The 16,587-nt window shown below is 40.4% G+C and overlaps 1 long non-coding RNA gene across 1 annotated transcript in view; it reads right to left on the bottom strand.

Annotated features, from left to right (window-relative positions):
• Positions 1 to 16,587, bottom strand: part of LOC137501481 (uncharacterized) — a 74,749-nt gene that overhangs the window by 4,195 nt on the left and 53,967 nt on the right. The window contains exon 2 of the long non-coding RNA XR_011018565.1: positions 5,099 to 5,219. This is a non-coding gene — a long non-coding RNA (uncharacterized lncRNA). The remainder of the gene's footprint in view (positions 1 to 5,098; positions 5,220 to 16,587) is intronic.

Consider the following 16,587-nt stretch of genomic DNA (forward strand, 5'->3'; position numbering starts at 1 on the left):
ACCTGTCATTATTATAGGCAGGATAAGAGAGAAATAGCACTGAAAGGTTCAGCACATTTGGTAAGATCACTGAGAAGTATAGATGGGCCATTGGATCTACATCCAACCCTATTCATTTTGCATGTGGTAGGCCTTTGGTTTGGGTGCGTTTTATTTCACGTTGTAGACCGAATTACATTCAGAATCAATCGTATTTTGCAAACGAAATGAGGTGATCTGATAACAATTAAAAGTGTAGCTGCTATTCCGGTCGACAATACTGGAGTAGCCTTATCCCCTGTTCTTCTGATTACGAGGGTTGGAACCTAAATAGTGGCAACACTGCTGTGGAGACGCTATGCAACGGAACCTAATATTGTCTCTGATAGCACACGTTGGTTACATATCTACCTTACCTCAGAGCAAATGGACTCGCCCTTCCCACATCGCCTGGGTGCGCACAAGCGAGAGAAACACAGTCACTTGTGAGCTAGTTGTCACTATGTTTTCCAAACAGGAACAACGGAGTCGGATCAAGATTGAATGTGCCAGAGGTCGTACAGCATAACAGTGTCATCAAGGTCTTCAAGAGACTTGCGGGGAATCCGCATTGCCTTACAGAACAGTAGCACGTTGGGTAAAATCCTTCAACGATGGTCGGCAAACTGTGGCGGACATTTATCGGGCAGGTCGTCCTACGAGTGAAGAAGAAGTGCATGCTCTTGCCGCGTTACTAGACAGTGATCGAAACCAGACGATTCGTGAGCATTCGCTTCAGAACTGTTGCAGAGATTCGACAGGCAGTAGACCGCTCCATTCGCACCATCAATAGAACAGGCCCTGCTGAAGGTATACTACGACTTCCACATCGCTAGTAACGGGTTATAAACAACGCTGGTGACTGCATTGAAGGACAGTATAGGTTTCTAACATATAACTCTTTTGTATCTGTTGTAAATAAATAGTTGCCACTATTTAAGTTCCAACCTTCGTATTCGTAGCAGTGTGGATTAATCTATAACTTAGTTTTTACCTGTATCTGATGTTCCATCTATAAAGAAACACCTGTTTGGTTTCTATACACTGCATCAAGGACTAAATCAACAGCCATTAGACTATTGTTTTTCATTTTATGATTATTGCTGGTGGTCCTAGCTTGCTCCTATGCAGTATAAACGTGGTGCATTCCTAGACTGTGTACACGCAGCTTTATACCTGGAAATAAGTTTCTTCAGATGTAACCCGTAGGAATTACTAAGTCCATTGATTTTTGCAAGTGTATATTTGGACCACTTCTTCAGAATATCTGCGTATAAAATATTGAGATGCCGCACTTCTATTATGTTTCCCAAAACTCTGGAAAGATTTCTCGTTCTCCAAAACCACAAATTAGAGCAAATAACTTTCGCAAGTATCATGGCATTCGTGTATGAGTTACTTCAAATAAAGTATCATGCCAAATTTTAGCTCTCTCAAGAAGTCCGCATTGTTTACATATTTCTAGAAAGACGTTGCATAACATCCTACCAAGAATCTTTCTATTCTCAATATTGTTAGCTGTCTTCTCCCACGTTAGTAACATTCACAACAAATATCATCCCCTATCCTGAAGACTAACTTGCATTCTCCCGACTGCCTTTCCTTCTCCTCGTTGTCGCCGTTTCCTTTTTGTTCTATTTTCATCGTAAACATAGTAATTCGGTAAAGGGTCTATATGTAAGTCCCCTGCAAACAATAATCATCATCAGTAATTCAATGTATCTATGTAAGTGTGGATACGCGCATGTTCATCACTGTATGTTCGAAACAAGTGGTTAATATCGTGTGTTTTGAAAAAGCTGTTGCAATTAATGTTCTTGTCCTTCGTAAATAATATTTATTGTTGTTGTTGTTGTTGAGATGTATTCACTGACAGTCTGATTACTGTTGTTCTCTTCAATGGTGAACTACTTGATTCTCCACGCTACTTCCCCGGGGTCTAACGTGTCTGCCATCGAAATGCTGAAATGTAATCAAGGTCGAGTTTTGTGTTACTAATTGTATTTTACAATTTAAAAGATGCGAAATCATGTCCCTCGCAGAATTATCGGTAGAGATATTTGACACTCTTCACTCTTAAAAGAGGTGCAAACTTCTGTATCGATCCGAGCACTGAATTACTTTTAATAACTATAGATTAAATGGAACCACACATCCAATGTTAATGGCAAACTGGCCAGCTTTAAGGGAACCGGGAAATGTGATAGGCTCAAAAATGTCAATTTTCGTTTTGTTTAAGCTTTAATAATAAATTTAATGAGCCTCCGTGGCTCAGACGGCAGCGCGTCGGCCTCTCACCGCTGGATACCGTGGTTCAAATCCCGGTCACTCCATGTGAGATTTGTGCTGGACAAAGCGGAGGCGGGACAGGTTTTTCTCCGGTTACTCCGGTTTTCCCTGTCTTTCATTCCAGAAACACTCTCCATTGTCATTTCATTGCATCTATCACTCATTAATAATCACCTTGGGAGTGGCGACCCCATTGTAATACTAACCTATATATGTTTCATCCATTACAATCCTAACGCGGTCTAAGACTGGAAAACAGGTTGTAGGTTTTCATTTTCAATAAATCTAATATTTCCTGGAGTTATATTTAAGGCAGTACAATTAGGTTTAAACACAACTCTGCACGCTGAATATGATCATTAGATGCCAGCTACCAGTCAAACATTTTTTTTCGGATTTTCCGTGTCATATTTTTGGAAATTTTGTGTACCTTTTTTCAGAAACTATCACATCAATGTATTTGAAACTTGGTAGTCTCTTGGACATAGGTATGTTTGTGGAAGTAAATTTAATCAGATATCTTGATTACTTCATGGAGGCCAGCTTGAAGTGAGTGAATATTTTACAGAAAATTTCAGTTTTCAACTAGGATATAAAAAGCATTTCTCAAGTCCTGTGAATAACAGGGCAATAATTTTACTTCAGAAGCTCCAAAATGTTTTAAATATTATCCATGCAAAGCTTCTTGGGTCTGGTTTCAGTATTTTCTCAGAAAGGTACACAAGTTGAGGGAATCTTTTTTAAAAAACATATTACTTATATAACGTTCTTTCTGACAAATATTAAATATAGAAGTTTTATATAACAATGTTGAATGTGTTCTAAATACCACCGAGCTCGATAGCTGCAGTCGCTTAAGTGCGGCCAGTATCCAGTTATCGGGAGATAGTGGGTTCGAGCCCCACTGTCGGCAGCCCTGAAGATGGTTTCCGTGGTTTCCCATTTTCACAGCAGGCAAATGCCGTGGCTGTACCTTAATTAAGGCCAAGGCCGCTTCTTCTACTTCCTAGGCCTTTCCTATCGCATCGTCACCATAAGACATATCTGTGTCGGTGCGATGTAAAGCAAATAGCAAAAAAAAAAAAAAAAAAGACCGAAATACCTCTTAGTTTTTGAGATATTTAACTAAAGATCGGAAGTTACATTTTTATCTCGTTTCACACGGGAGTTGTGTATCGTCTTCTGTACATGGGATATTCATTAATGTAATCTTCCGTTACTTCTCTGAATTCGAATGGGATGTTGTACAGCGTATTCCTTATTTCATGCTGATTAATTACAAAGCATTGTCTTATGATTTCAAAAAGCCTTGTCAGGTATTTAGGCACTTAAATGTTTGTCCACGTAGCCTTCTTTGTGGATTCTTGAACCTGAATCCAATACAGGCTTCGTAAAATATGAGCATACAGAGTGTACGGAGTAGTTATACCGAATACTTGAAGGGTGTATAGAAAGTCTATTTGCTTCAATATGGTACAACTGTCAACGTCCTGTTATTGTCCAAAAGGGACGAAAGATAATGTCTTCCATTTAGCTCACCATCGCGCGCGCGGCGAGTGTTTAATGTAAACACATACGTACATACACATACGGGTGACCGTCAGACCAACACCACCTAGATATAAAGCCTGTGCATGGTGTCGAGATTAAAAGGAAAATGGCGAACATTTGAGGCAATGCCTTGTGAAAGTGATCCTTAATTTTGTCATACAAAATACAGCAATGGTCTACAAATGTTGTGCGCCTAATTATAGGGGAAACTACAGTGCTAATAGCAAAGTACAGATTTTTAGATTTCCGAAAGATGAAGATCTAAAAAAGAAATGTGCAATAAAGCGCGAGAATTTCGTTCCAACGAAGTATTCAGTGGTAAGTAACTAGATACTAGGTTATCCTTTTTTTTATTCGCAAATGTTCTTATTTCATATTGTGTTCATATATTCATATAATCAAGAGATGGTAGTATAAGATATCTGAAAAAATGGCTATCAGGGATCTAACCTCTAACATGCGTGGTGAAATTCGTTAGGTTTGTGAATTACATTTTAATCTGTCCGAAATAAGGAAACATACAGAGTGAAGGGAGGTAAGTACCCCAGTCAACACTTCGAAAAATGAAGATATCGGCCAAAGAAAGGTAAGGGCCACGAAGGGCGTGCGAATGAAAGACTTCTTAGGCTATCTAATACAGTTGGGGTCAGAAAAGAACAAGAGTTGACCAAGAGAAGTCAGATAGGATAGATCAGATTGAGGGGACTGACACAAGTGGAAGAAATGTCAGGACTCAGTTAAGGCCCATTTTTAGTCGCATCATACGACAGGAAAGGGTTAACGTGGGTGTTATTCTACCATCCCAACCCACCGAATTCACACACCAAGTGACTCCTACAAGTAACACATTTCACACCATTCATTACAGGGACAGGCTGTATAAGATGTAATACGAAGTATTACTTACGTCGCTCATAACTCATTGACTTCATTGTTAACGTCAAGGAAGAAACTGGAAAAATCGATGAAATTAACATTCTACCTCATACTAGAAGAGATCGTGCAATCTGAACTCTGTTTCACCAGAGATAGATTTGGACTTTACTTGTTGTTCTAAAATATTATAAAACCATTTAAAATAATTTCATTATTAATAATGGTTTAATTATACACCAGATTTACCTAAGTGCTCAGAGCTGGACAACTCATTGTGACACCGGCAATCAAACTCATCCACTTCACACGGCTTTAACCCAGATTCAGTTAACATTATGGATGTTATTTATTTATGATTACTCACAATAAAGGGCAGAGCAGCAAGGCGTAGAGATGAGTAGAAGTTCCAGTGCTGAACTTAACTTTAGTCCGTATATGCTCTTCACAATGTGGACACGTGAGATGTATAGGCAAGTATACACGTTCTGAAACATCACAAGAAGATCGTTATTTTTATTTATCTTGCTGTGCTGACAAACTGTTTAATGGGGACTTAATTAATTGTTCTACAGTACATATTTTCCGAGAGTAGTCAGTTATGCATATGTGCTGTACGTAACAAGAGACTGCAGGGACACTGAATTTCCTTTTAAAATATTCGGATTGTATAAATTAGTAGTCTATAGTGTCAGCCTCCTGTGAAATACAAAATAATGAATGTGAAGTTTTCTCAGAGATACCTCAATAATGTCGTTCAAACAATTAAAATATATTTCAAATTTTTCTAAACAATGTACAATTTTCTCTACGTCGCACCGACACAGATGGGTCTTACGGCGAGAATGGGATAGGAAAGGGCTAGGAGTGGGAAGGAATCGGCCGTACAGCTCCAGTATTTGCCTAGTGTGAAAATGTGAAACCACGGAAAACCATCTTCAAGGCTGCCTACAGTGGGGTTCGAACTCATGATCTCCCGGATGCAAGCTCACAGCTGCGCGCCCCTAACCACACGGCCAGCTCGCCCGGTGAAAAGAAGCGGCCGTGGCCTTACTTAAGGTACAGCCCCAGTAATTGACCGGTGTGAAAATGGGAAACCATGGAAAACCATCTTCAGTGGACTCATCTTCAGCAGCATCAGTGAAGTGTGGAACGTAATGCTTGGTATCATACCGTGGACATTATGATACAAAGGAATGCTAAACAGGTTCTATCAGAATGATTTCATTGATAATTTATTTCAATTATAGGCCTACCGTACGCTGTTACGTTGTGTTCTTCAGCCGACTGAGTACTGATTAACTTTTTATTCGTAGAACTATCTACTCTGGCGGTACTATTGATAGATGGAGATGGTGTAGACGCAGCATGAACATCACCTGAAACATAGCGCCCCAACAATTAATAGCAAATAGAAAACTTCGAATCCCTTCATGTGGACTATATGGTAATAATAATAATAATAATAATAATAATAATAATAATAATAATAATAATAATAATAATCGTATGGTCTAAGATACAGTGTGAAGGCATTTTAATTCGTCGCCATCTGGGCGCCTGCTCGTAAATTTCGACGTTCCGTTTTACTTTAGGCCTACTATGTGGTAGATTAAACCTAATCTCTCTTGAGCGTCTATGGCTGAGTTTTAACGAATTGTGTTGGGGGACTCCAGGTGTATCACCATAGATCTTTCACATGCCGACATAGTACGACATGGAGTGTCAAATGGATTTTTCTTCCACCCTTCCAAAATCAGACTCTCTCTGCCGGGTTTGAACCCGCTATCTTGGGATCCAGAGACCGATACTCTAACACAAATCCTCAGAGGGAGCTATGTGGGCTATATTATTCGATGCAAGTGTGAGAAGATGATGGACGAGGAGGTAATTATTGTTTAAAAGGGCAAACCATCGCGATTACCTGCTTCTCTGAATACAAACTATGGAAGAAATAGAACGAGTTCGATTCTTCGTCTTGGTGAAATGAAATGTCGTATGGCTTTTAGTGCCGGGATATCCCAGGACGGGTTCGGCTCGCCAGGTGCAGGTCTTTCTGTTTGACCCCGTCGGCGACCTCCGCGTCGTGATGAGGATAAAATGATGAAGACAACACATACACCCAGCCCCCGTGCCATTGGAATTAACCAATTAAGGGTAAAATCCCCGACCCGACCGGGAATCGAACCCGGGACCCTCTGAACCGAAGGCCAGTACGCTGACCGTTCAGTCAACGAGTCGGACTTCGTCTTGGTGAAAGGTTAGTAGTTCTATTTTTTCAGTGGAAACACTACCGGGCAACCATAACTCATCAGAGGAAGATATAAAATAGGTCCGACACTTCGAATAACGATGGTATTGGCAAAAGGAAAGGAAGAAACTCAAAAGCCTGAAAATGAAAGATATTCCAGGCCTCACAAACCCTGGAGTCGGAATTGAACGAGATTTGTCGAGGTGAGGTGGGATAGAGAAAATGAAAGTGAGGAGAAGGGGAAGCAATTCCCGATTCCGCTAGGGTCCTCATATTCAAGTGATGGTGGTATTTACCGTTTTATTAGGAAGTACAACCACGTAACTTAAGCATCCTCTACTAACACTAGTCAAAGGGAAAAGACTGGAAGAGTTCCGATCCTTCGAAGAATGGACTTATCAACAAAAGAGTTGTAAAGTAGGGATGGGAGGTCCACTGTTTCTTGTTAAGGAGATATGTTTTTCCATTAGGTGTTCTTGAGATCATGTGATAGTCAGATATACTGGCTGCCAGAAAATTGTTTTTCGCTTAGCACCATACACGGGTCACGTGTAGGGTACTTTAAGGTTATACCTACGGACGTGAGCAACATCCACTGGACATTCTCATTTGAAATTGTTTTCTTTTAATTTTAAAAATTTAATTGTTTATATGAAGATTATATACCGTACGCTAAATAAAAAACCAACAAAAAAAAAGGGAAAGGCCATGAAGGCCTTATAAACCTAATATCATTGAGGTCGGACCAAGGGCGACAAGACGGGAAGGACTAAAGTGAAGAGCCTAGCATTAGTGGAAACAATGTCGGACTCTGCTAGGGAACCACGATCTTCAAGCCACACTTCCAAGTTGAGAGCCCGTGATCCACCTTTAAGTCATCTCTCACGACATGATGATGATGATGATGATGCTTGTTGTTTAAAGGGGCCTAACATCTAAGGTCATCGGCCCACTCTCACGACAAGCAGAAAGTACCGTAAATGTATTCCACTAACCCCACCCACAGAGGGAAATAAGGTATGTATTTTAACCTGGCTGTGGATAATGAAATGAAATGGCGTATGGCTTTTAGTGCCGGGAGTGTCCGAAGACATGTTCGGCTCGCCAGGTGCAGGTCTTTTGAATTGACTCCCGTAGGCAACCTGCGCGTCGTGATGAGGATGAAATGATGATGAAGACAACACATACACCCAGCTCCCTTGCCAGCGAAATTAACCAATGATGGTTAAAATTCCCGACCCTGCCGGGAATCGAACCCGGGACCCCTGTGGCCAAAGGCCAGCACGCTAACCATTTAGCCACAGAGCCGGACTGTGGATAATGTGGTCATACTATAAGAAATCCAGTATTACTTGTAATCCAAACCACAGGTACATGATCGTTTAAAAAAATCTCACATAGGCACATTGGCTGGGACCCGAAATGCAGCCGTCTCGGTGAGAAACTAGTAATTAAAATACTCAGCTAACGGTATCGGCGTAAAAAAGGAACGTGGAAAATGTAAAGATATTAAATACCGTACTGTACTTCCCAGACCTCTTAAACTTAACACCACCCGATCGAGAGAGAGCAACCCTGACACCCAGAAAACTGCACACGATTGAAAATAGATAAATGGTCAAAGTTAAGGCTGCAATATTAACCACCAAAACCATAGCTCAGCACCAAGAACGAACACTGGAAATTAAAACGTCTCAAACTGATGACAGCTCTGCATTTGAAAACTAAATACTTGACTTACATAAGTCTGGGAATGCTATTGCTAAAGGCCAAACTCCACTGTCTTCCATTTTCCTTCGTCGTAGGATGGAACTGACCCAGCTTACAAAGATTTCGGTGTTACATCGTAGGTTGCCTCTTCACAAACCCCATTTTTCACATTCTCCAGTTTTCCTGGGATGTTGTTTTCTTCTCTGAGAACATGCTCTCATTGAAAGTCTAGGTGTTTCCCTCCCTGAGCAGCATTTTAAAACTTGCAAAATCAAGTTTGAATGCTATCCTGAAACTATCCCAAACCAAACATTTCCAAGGAGTATACAACTAGCTGCATTTAGATTGCATGGAACTATTAAATAATATTACTTATTCCATGTCCCAATGTACCATACTTTATTTCGGACCCAATTGTCTGTGAGCCTCGTCCAGCTGGAAAGAGGAAAAAACCAATAAATATCACTTTGCATTCAGCAGTTAATGGAAGAGAATTTTGCAGATCGCAGATAATTATGTTCTTCCCAATGGCGTCACGATCCGCTGACCAATGGCATCAAACATGCCCGGAATGGCCTACCTATCTTAAGTATTCTAAGTTCCATGAGCAGCATCATTGCCTCAAGTATACCATAGTTTATATCTATGACCGTATAGCGTTTGCTCCCGGAAGACTACGCGACCAGCATATTTACAGATTTAAACAGCTTTACTCTAGAGCATTGTATCGTGTTCCTGTAGTTGTATCATTGTCTCTGGGTGTGTTGCTTGTTTCTGAGCTGGAAGATGGTAAGGCTAACACTCAATCGAAAGCCTTCGTAGAAGGAATGATTAGATGATAATGCATTCACTGCTTTCATCTTGAATCGTAAGTCGTAACTCTTTAACTGACAGTTGGAAATACGCAAAACAGTAAGAACAGTAAGTAATTAACAGCGGAACTTCGGTTCCCTAGTGTTGAATCGGTAGAACTCGGTTATCTTTGAGATACGGACTGGCAACTTCTGACGTTGCCTACGAGATATTAAAGGCCGGGAAATACAGCCTACTGGACGCGGCCTCGAGATACTTCCGACTACCGCCACTAGAGTTCTCTCTACTGAGCTGTCTCGCCCTAGACAGACCTTGGTCTCGCCCGCTCATTGACACACATTCGAATACGAAAAACTATAAAAATTCATTAAAACTAGTAATTTCAGAAGACTCCAAATATATTTCAGATAAAAAATAGACCAAGAGAAATTGTATCACTTACTTTCTACAACGTTTTTCTCACTCTATGGTAAAACGAAATAAGTAATTATTCAAGAAAACTTTGTGATAAATTAAGACATACAGTATATCAGCAGCATTATGTTCATAAGGTCCACTTCATTTAATTTAATCTCATAGAAATACCGGTATTGTAATATTGTGTGACGTACCGGTACATAAGATTAGATTACCTGAATTGCATGAAGCTATCATAATTTCAGCACTTTGCGGTTCAGGTCTTTCGTTCTGAAATTCTTGAAGTCTGATCGGAAATTTCCTTTGCGTGTTTGTCCAGAATCTCTTTTATAAGCTTTGTTAGTATTATTTTATGTAGTGTTTCAAGCTCACAACAACCAACACTGTGAAAGCGTTGCAGGAATTGGTAGAAGTAGCGCAAAGAGGAGCACGTGAATTTTAAAATGTTTCTTAGGATGGATACCGCATTCCAAATAGATGCGTTAGAGGACTATCGCTGGTGGCTGATGATAGTCCTTGTAGGCAGGTTTCACAATGTGTATGTTCCTCAGGCACTTTTCACCAAATACCGGGAGCTATTATTGCCAGGGAGACAAACTCCTAAATGACCATTTTTACCATTCTTTCCAATTTGGATTACTTTTTTTGGGAAGTTCAAATACCTTAAAACTTTTTTTCTGATTTTAATTAGCGTACTGGTATCCTACTTCTCAATTTAAAGATTGTTTTTTCGTAATTTGATATTTATTTTTCACATCAATATGCATTTAGATTTAACTGAGCAACTACCCTTTCTTTGACACAGAAACGAGACTTGTACTCCTTTTTCTTTGTGGCCGACGTAGAAGAGTTATCTTTTGAAGATGTAGCATGTTCATCGTTATCCAAATCTGAAATTTTATTAAGTATTGATGGCAACACGTCATTTCTTGGAGCTGTATCCTTTCTACGTTTGAAACTTTTCGGTTTGTGAATAGGATACACATTAACAACCGAAGGAAATTCGTTGGGAAGAATTCGTTTGATTGATATGCTTAGATATACTGAAATCTGATGTATTCAAATAAAAACTATTTTCTTGCGTTTTAGCAGTATCCGAAGAGCATAGAGGTAGACAATAGTGCACCGTCTTCTCACCCTTGCCGGGCAGAGCGGCTTAGAAAGTTGAGGCGCTGGCCTTCTGACCCCTACTTGGAAGGTCGATCCTGGCTCAGTCCGGTTGTATTTGAAGGTTCTCAAATACGACAGTCTTTTGTCGGTAGATATTCTGGCACATTAAAACTCCTGTGGGGCTAAATTCCGGCGTCTCCAAAAACCGTAAATGTAGGACGTAAAGCCAATAACATTATTATTATTATTATTATTATTATTATTATTATTATTATTATTATTATTATTATTATTATTCTCACCTTCACAGACCGTCACAGACACTCACCAATAGGGACAATACTCACAATAAATTGCACAAGATCAACACAGCATCACAATTTATTACTCCGCACATCACAATGTTAAAGTCTGCCTACAACAGAATAGAAACCTGGCATCTAGCAGCCAAACCGTGAACACGGTCGGGCCATCTTTTCGGCGATAAATGAGGTGCTATGTCCTGGCCTTGTATACCCAGCACCTCCCAGGTGGTGTTGGTATATCTTGTAGGCAACGCCTCTGACAACAAAAATGAGTCGATGATGCATCGCCGTGAGACATCTGGCGGTGTAATCGCAAATGTCGAATATTACCATCACCGCCGTCTCAATCCTCTTCTAAAGGCAAAATATTTATGACTTACTAACAAACCGTCAACTTGAAAGATAGACACGTAGGACCGAAGATGAGCGTGGGATGGGGACAATTTCCACACTGTGGTGGGGACCTTTCCTAATGTCGATAACGACAGCGTTCTATTATTATTATTATTATTATTATTATTATTATTATTATTATTATTATTACTGTGCAGCCTGGAAGTAGCCACCAGGGATTTGTTGATAGCTATGAAATATTATTCCCGCGACATCCTTGTAGGAAAACGTGTAATAATATTGTGCGAAATAATGACAATATTACTGCCAGAGAATGTATTGCAAAGATACATGTGTAGGGCGTTCAGAAACATACACGTGCTGTTGTATCACTTACTGTTATTGTCCAACTCGTTGGCTGAATGGTCAGAGTACTAGCCTTCAGATCAGAGGGAGCCGGGTTCGATTCCCGGTCGGTTCGGTGATTTTAATCGCTTCTGATTAATTCTCCTGGCTCGGGGACTGGGTGTTTTTGTCCGTCCCAACACTCTCGTCTTCATATTCACCTAACACACTACACTACAAATCACCACTTTCCGTGGTTTCCCATTTTCACACCAGGCAAATGCTGGGGCTGTACCTTAATTAAGGCCACGGCCGATTCCTCCCCACTCCTAGCCATTTCCTGTCCCGTCGTCGCCATAAGACCTATCTGAGTCGGTGCGACGTAAAGCAACTAGCAAGAAAAAAAAAATCACCACAGAAACACGCAGTTCGGTTAGGGGCGCGCGGCTGTGAGCTTGCCTCCGGGAGATAGTGGATTCGAATCCCACTGTCCGCAGCCCTGAAGATGGCTTTCCGTGAGTTCCCATTTTCACACCAGGCAAATGCCGGGGCTATACCTTAATTAAGGCCACAGCCGCTTCCTTCCCATTCCTAGCCATTTCCTATCCCGTCGTCACCGTAAGACCTATCTGTGTCAGTGCGACGTAAAGCAAATAGCAAAAAAAGAAAAAAAAAAGGTACTGCTTACATCCCGCCGCTATTCTTCGACCTTCGCTCAACTTCTAAAGACTACACTCGGTTTTGTTCCTTTGCACAGTCATGTGTAGCAATGATAAATGTCAAAACGGAGGGTGTATTTTGTTCATTGCGTTCATTGTTTAGCTGGAACAGAATGACGTTCTGTATGATGATTTGCTTCGTGTACACACATCACATTCCGGACGCCCAATCTTAATACCCCACATTATATCTGCCGAAAGTATGATGTAAGTATAAACTATTCACCTGTCTCCTCGGACGATTGTAGGCATACCGTGATAGTGGAAAAAATGAAATGACGAATGGCTTTTAGTGCCGGGAGATCCCAAGACGGGTTCGGCTCGCCAGGTGCAGGTCTTTTGATTTGACTCCCGTAGGCGACCTACACGTCGTGATGAGGATGAAATTATGATGAAGCAACACATACACCCAGCCCCCGTGCCAGGGAAGTTAACCAATGATGGTTAAAATTCCCGACCCTGCCGGGAATCGAACTCGGGACCCCTGCGACCATATCCAACACTCTAACCATTTACGCATGGAGCCGGACACCGTGACAGTGATTTTAAATAATAATAATAATAATAATAATAATAATAATAATAATAATAATAATAATAATAATAATAATAATAATAATAATAATGTTATGAGTTGGATCCCTTCCTTTTTTTCTCTGATTAGAGTTATATAGAGGATGGTTGCCTAGTTGTAGTTCCTCTTTAAACAATAATCACCACCACCACCACTTTTACGTCCAACTACGTACATTTTTATAGTTTTCGGAGATTACGAGGTGCCAGAATTTAGTCACCCAGGAGTTATTTCATGTGCCAGCAATTCTACTGACACGACGCTGACGTATCTGAGCACCTTCAAATACCACCGGACTAAACCAGTATCGAACCTGCCAAGTTGGGCTGAAGGCCAGAGAAGCTATGCTATCATTACTAGAATATAGGGCATATTCAGTGGAGTGGGTGAGAGACGCCGTGAACGGATATTTTCATACTTTATTATGAGTATATAGTTGTAGTATTATCTTTCGCAAGTCATCATCAAATTCAGATTATTTATTTTGCTCACTCGTTAAGAATATTTATATCGTACCGGTCCATCGCAATCCCATAAAACCTCAGCGACCGCTTGTACATATGCTCCATCCAAGAGCGGGCAAGAGAGTGAACGTGTGACGTCATGCTGTCATCGAGTTTCCGCAAGCGAAACGAGCCCGAGTCTGGACTAGAAAGAGTCGAGTACCGCGATTCCGGGCATCACTCGCGCACAACACTAATATGCACGAAAAGCTGAATTATTTCGTACAACGAGTAAACGTGCCTGTTTACTTCCGTTTGTACAACTGATAATTTGTATAGAACTGTGAAATTAATTTATCATGTTATGCTTAAACATATTTTAAAAGTTCTTGTACAGTGTACTTGTTTTCTTCCGTTTGTGCAAGTTATATTATTTGTAGAACTGGAACTTCACACTTTTACCCGAAATGTTCAAATGTTGTGTACCATTAGGGCCTATGCAAATTTCGGCAAGGTGGTTCGCATCGCAGCCTGAAGAGATACGATTCCATAAAATACTGTCTAGAAGGAAATTAAGAGAAAAGTGGCTGTCGGCTATATCTAGGCAAGGTCGTAATAAAAGTAGTTGGATATTAACAGATTACTCTCGCATCTGTAGCTTTTACATTTATACACCTTATTTTAAAGCCGTGGATGGTAGTGGATTCCTTGTGATAAGAATTATGACGGACAATCACAAAACAAATCTCTTCATTTATATTATTATTATTATTATTATTATTATTATTATTATTATTTCGGACAATCTCAAATATCCCAATGATAATGTGTGACATTTGCGTCAGCAACATCTGCCTACCTATAGCTTCGACACCAGTAAGTGGAAATCATTATGCATCAGGACAGAGGAGGATTTCGACACCCAAAACCTTATTTTGTTACTCTGATGAAACATCTGCAGGAGTTTGTTGAAGCTGCTGTGCCCAAATGTCGGAAGTCCTTCAAACTTACGAACTTAATAGGACTTGCTACTTCTTCCCTTTCAGAATGTGTTCTGTTACAGTGTGAGGTCAAGGAATATCAGCATACTGTTAGTGATATTATTCTAACCAAGTTCATAAGACCTCTATTAACTGATAACGCGTTGGCAAGAACACAAAATGTTAGCCGCCCGGTTATCACTCCAAGCATGGCCAGACTAGTCCGGCCATGCTCCAAGGCTTCGTCCAGGAAATTCTTTAAATTGTTACATGAAGAGGTGAACTACGATTTCATATTTAATATTACAGATGCAATTTACGAGCTTTAGGGAACATATGACTATACTGCACGGCGGCTGTAGGCTGTCTTCATAATAATGCATTAGGAACTTCGTGCATCTATGCCTGCCATCTAGCGTAGAATTTTTGTCGAAGAATATTTGCAAAAGCCTGCATAGAGCAGATAGTATAGAATGATCGAGATGGCGGTGATTAATTATTTATACAGTGAAGCAACGAAATACACTGTAAGTGAAAACGGAACTTTTGAAACGTATTGCAATGGCTGAGGAAATTCCAAATACATTACAGGAACACCTTAAGGTCACAAACGAACATCATGAGCTATATACTATGAGGGCAGAGAAATAATGGTAAATCTTCCTGAAACACTCACCAGCGCAGGAACCGCTGTTTAACATTCAGTTGTCACTGGACACAGAAGTAGGTTCTTGGCGACTGGTACCAACTGATGTGACGTAATTAGTTCCTAATACCACCTTTACTTAGTTCCTACTTCCTAGTACCAACTTTGGTCGCGCTGTTTAATTTATTCGTGGTTAGTTGCTAGGGTGATAAATAAATTCGTCGTTGCTATGGCAATCAACAAACTATTGTTAAATATGGATGTTGTTCCGTGCGGAGGTTGCTATGTCAAAATTACTGATTTTAATGATTTCAAGAGTAAGTTTGAACATTAGTTGTCGTTATATGTTAAGCACGGCTTGATAACTTGGGAAAGGAATTATTCCTTAGTTGCTCTCCAATAAGGTAGGCTAAATTTTGGTATAAAACTTCCTTCTTCCTATGTACTATAGGTACGTCACACTTATCGCCCAGCTAGTGACAGAATCATTGGTCTGGTTAGGTTAGGTCCGGCTAGTGATGAAACTATTGGTCTGGATGGGTTAGGTCCGGTTAGTGGCAAACGCATTGGAATGTGATGGAGGAAAGGGGGTTAGGGCCGCGAAGCAGCTTTAGGTCCTCTTGATATCAGTGCAATCTACACATCACTGTGTCCAGTTTTAGAATTAACACGCTTCGCTTTCTCCGGACGAAACGTAATGGTTCGCCCTGTACCGTTTACAAAGGTTATTACTCCTCTTGTTCAAAATTCTATTTCCATTATTCTTGTCCCATGAATTACAGGAGTGACATCAGCGCATTTTATGCTTTACAGTGATAAGATTCGAAATTGCTGTATGGCTAGCACTGGGACGTTCAAAAATGTTATTTTTCTCCTTATTAATTATTAATAATGGCTGGCGGTGGCACGAATGGACTCTGCCAATGGCTGAAGATTTGTCCAGTGAAACGTCACTCACATAATTGATGATGACGATGATGCTTGTTGTTTAAAGGGACCTAACATCTAAGGTCTTCGGCCTACTCACGTAATTCAAGCTGTAATGAGGATTTTCTTCCCCTCCTACTAAAGTGAAGACATATAACACGCCTGAACGCTGTTTTCGACGAATGTAAATTGTATCTATGGGATATGGGCCTCATAAATAATCGACTGTGTGAGTAACGTCAGCTGTTCTCGGGAATCAAAAGGGAGAGAGATACGATGGTTC

This window comes from Anabrus simplex, chromosome 1, assembly GCF_040414725.1.
Source record: "Anabrus simplex isolate iqAnaSimp1 chromosome 1, ASM4041472v1, whole genome shotgun sequence".
NCBI classification, from domain to species: domain Eukaryota; kingdom Metazoa; phylum Arthropoda; class Insecta; order Orthoptera; family Tettigoniidae; genus Anabrus; species Anabrus simplex.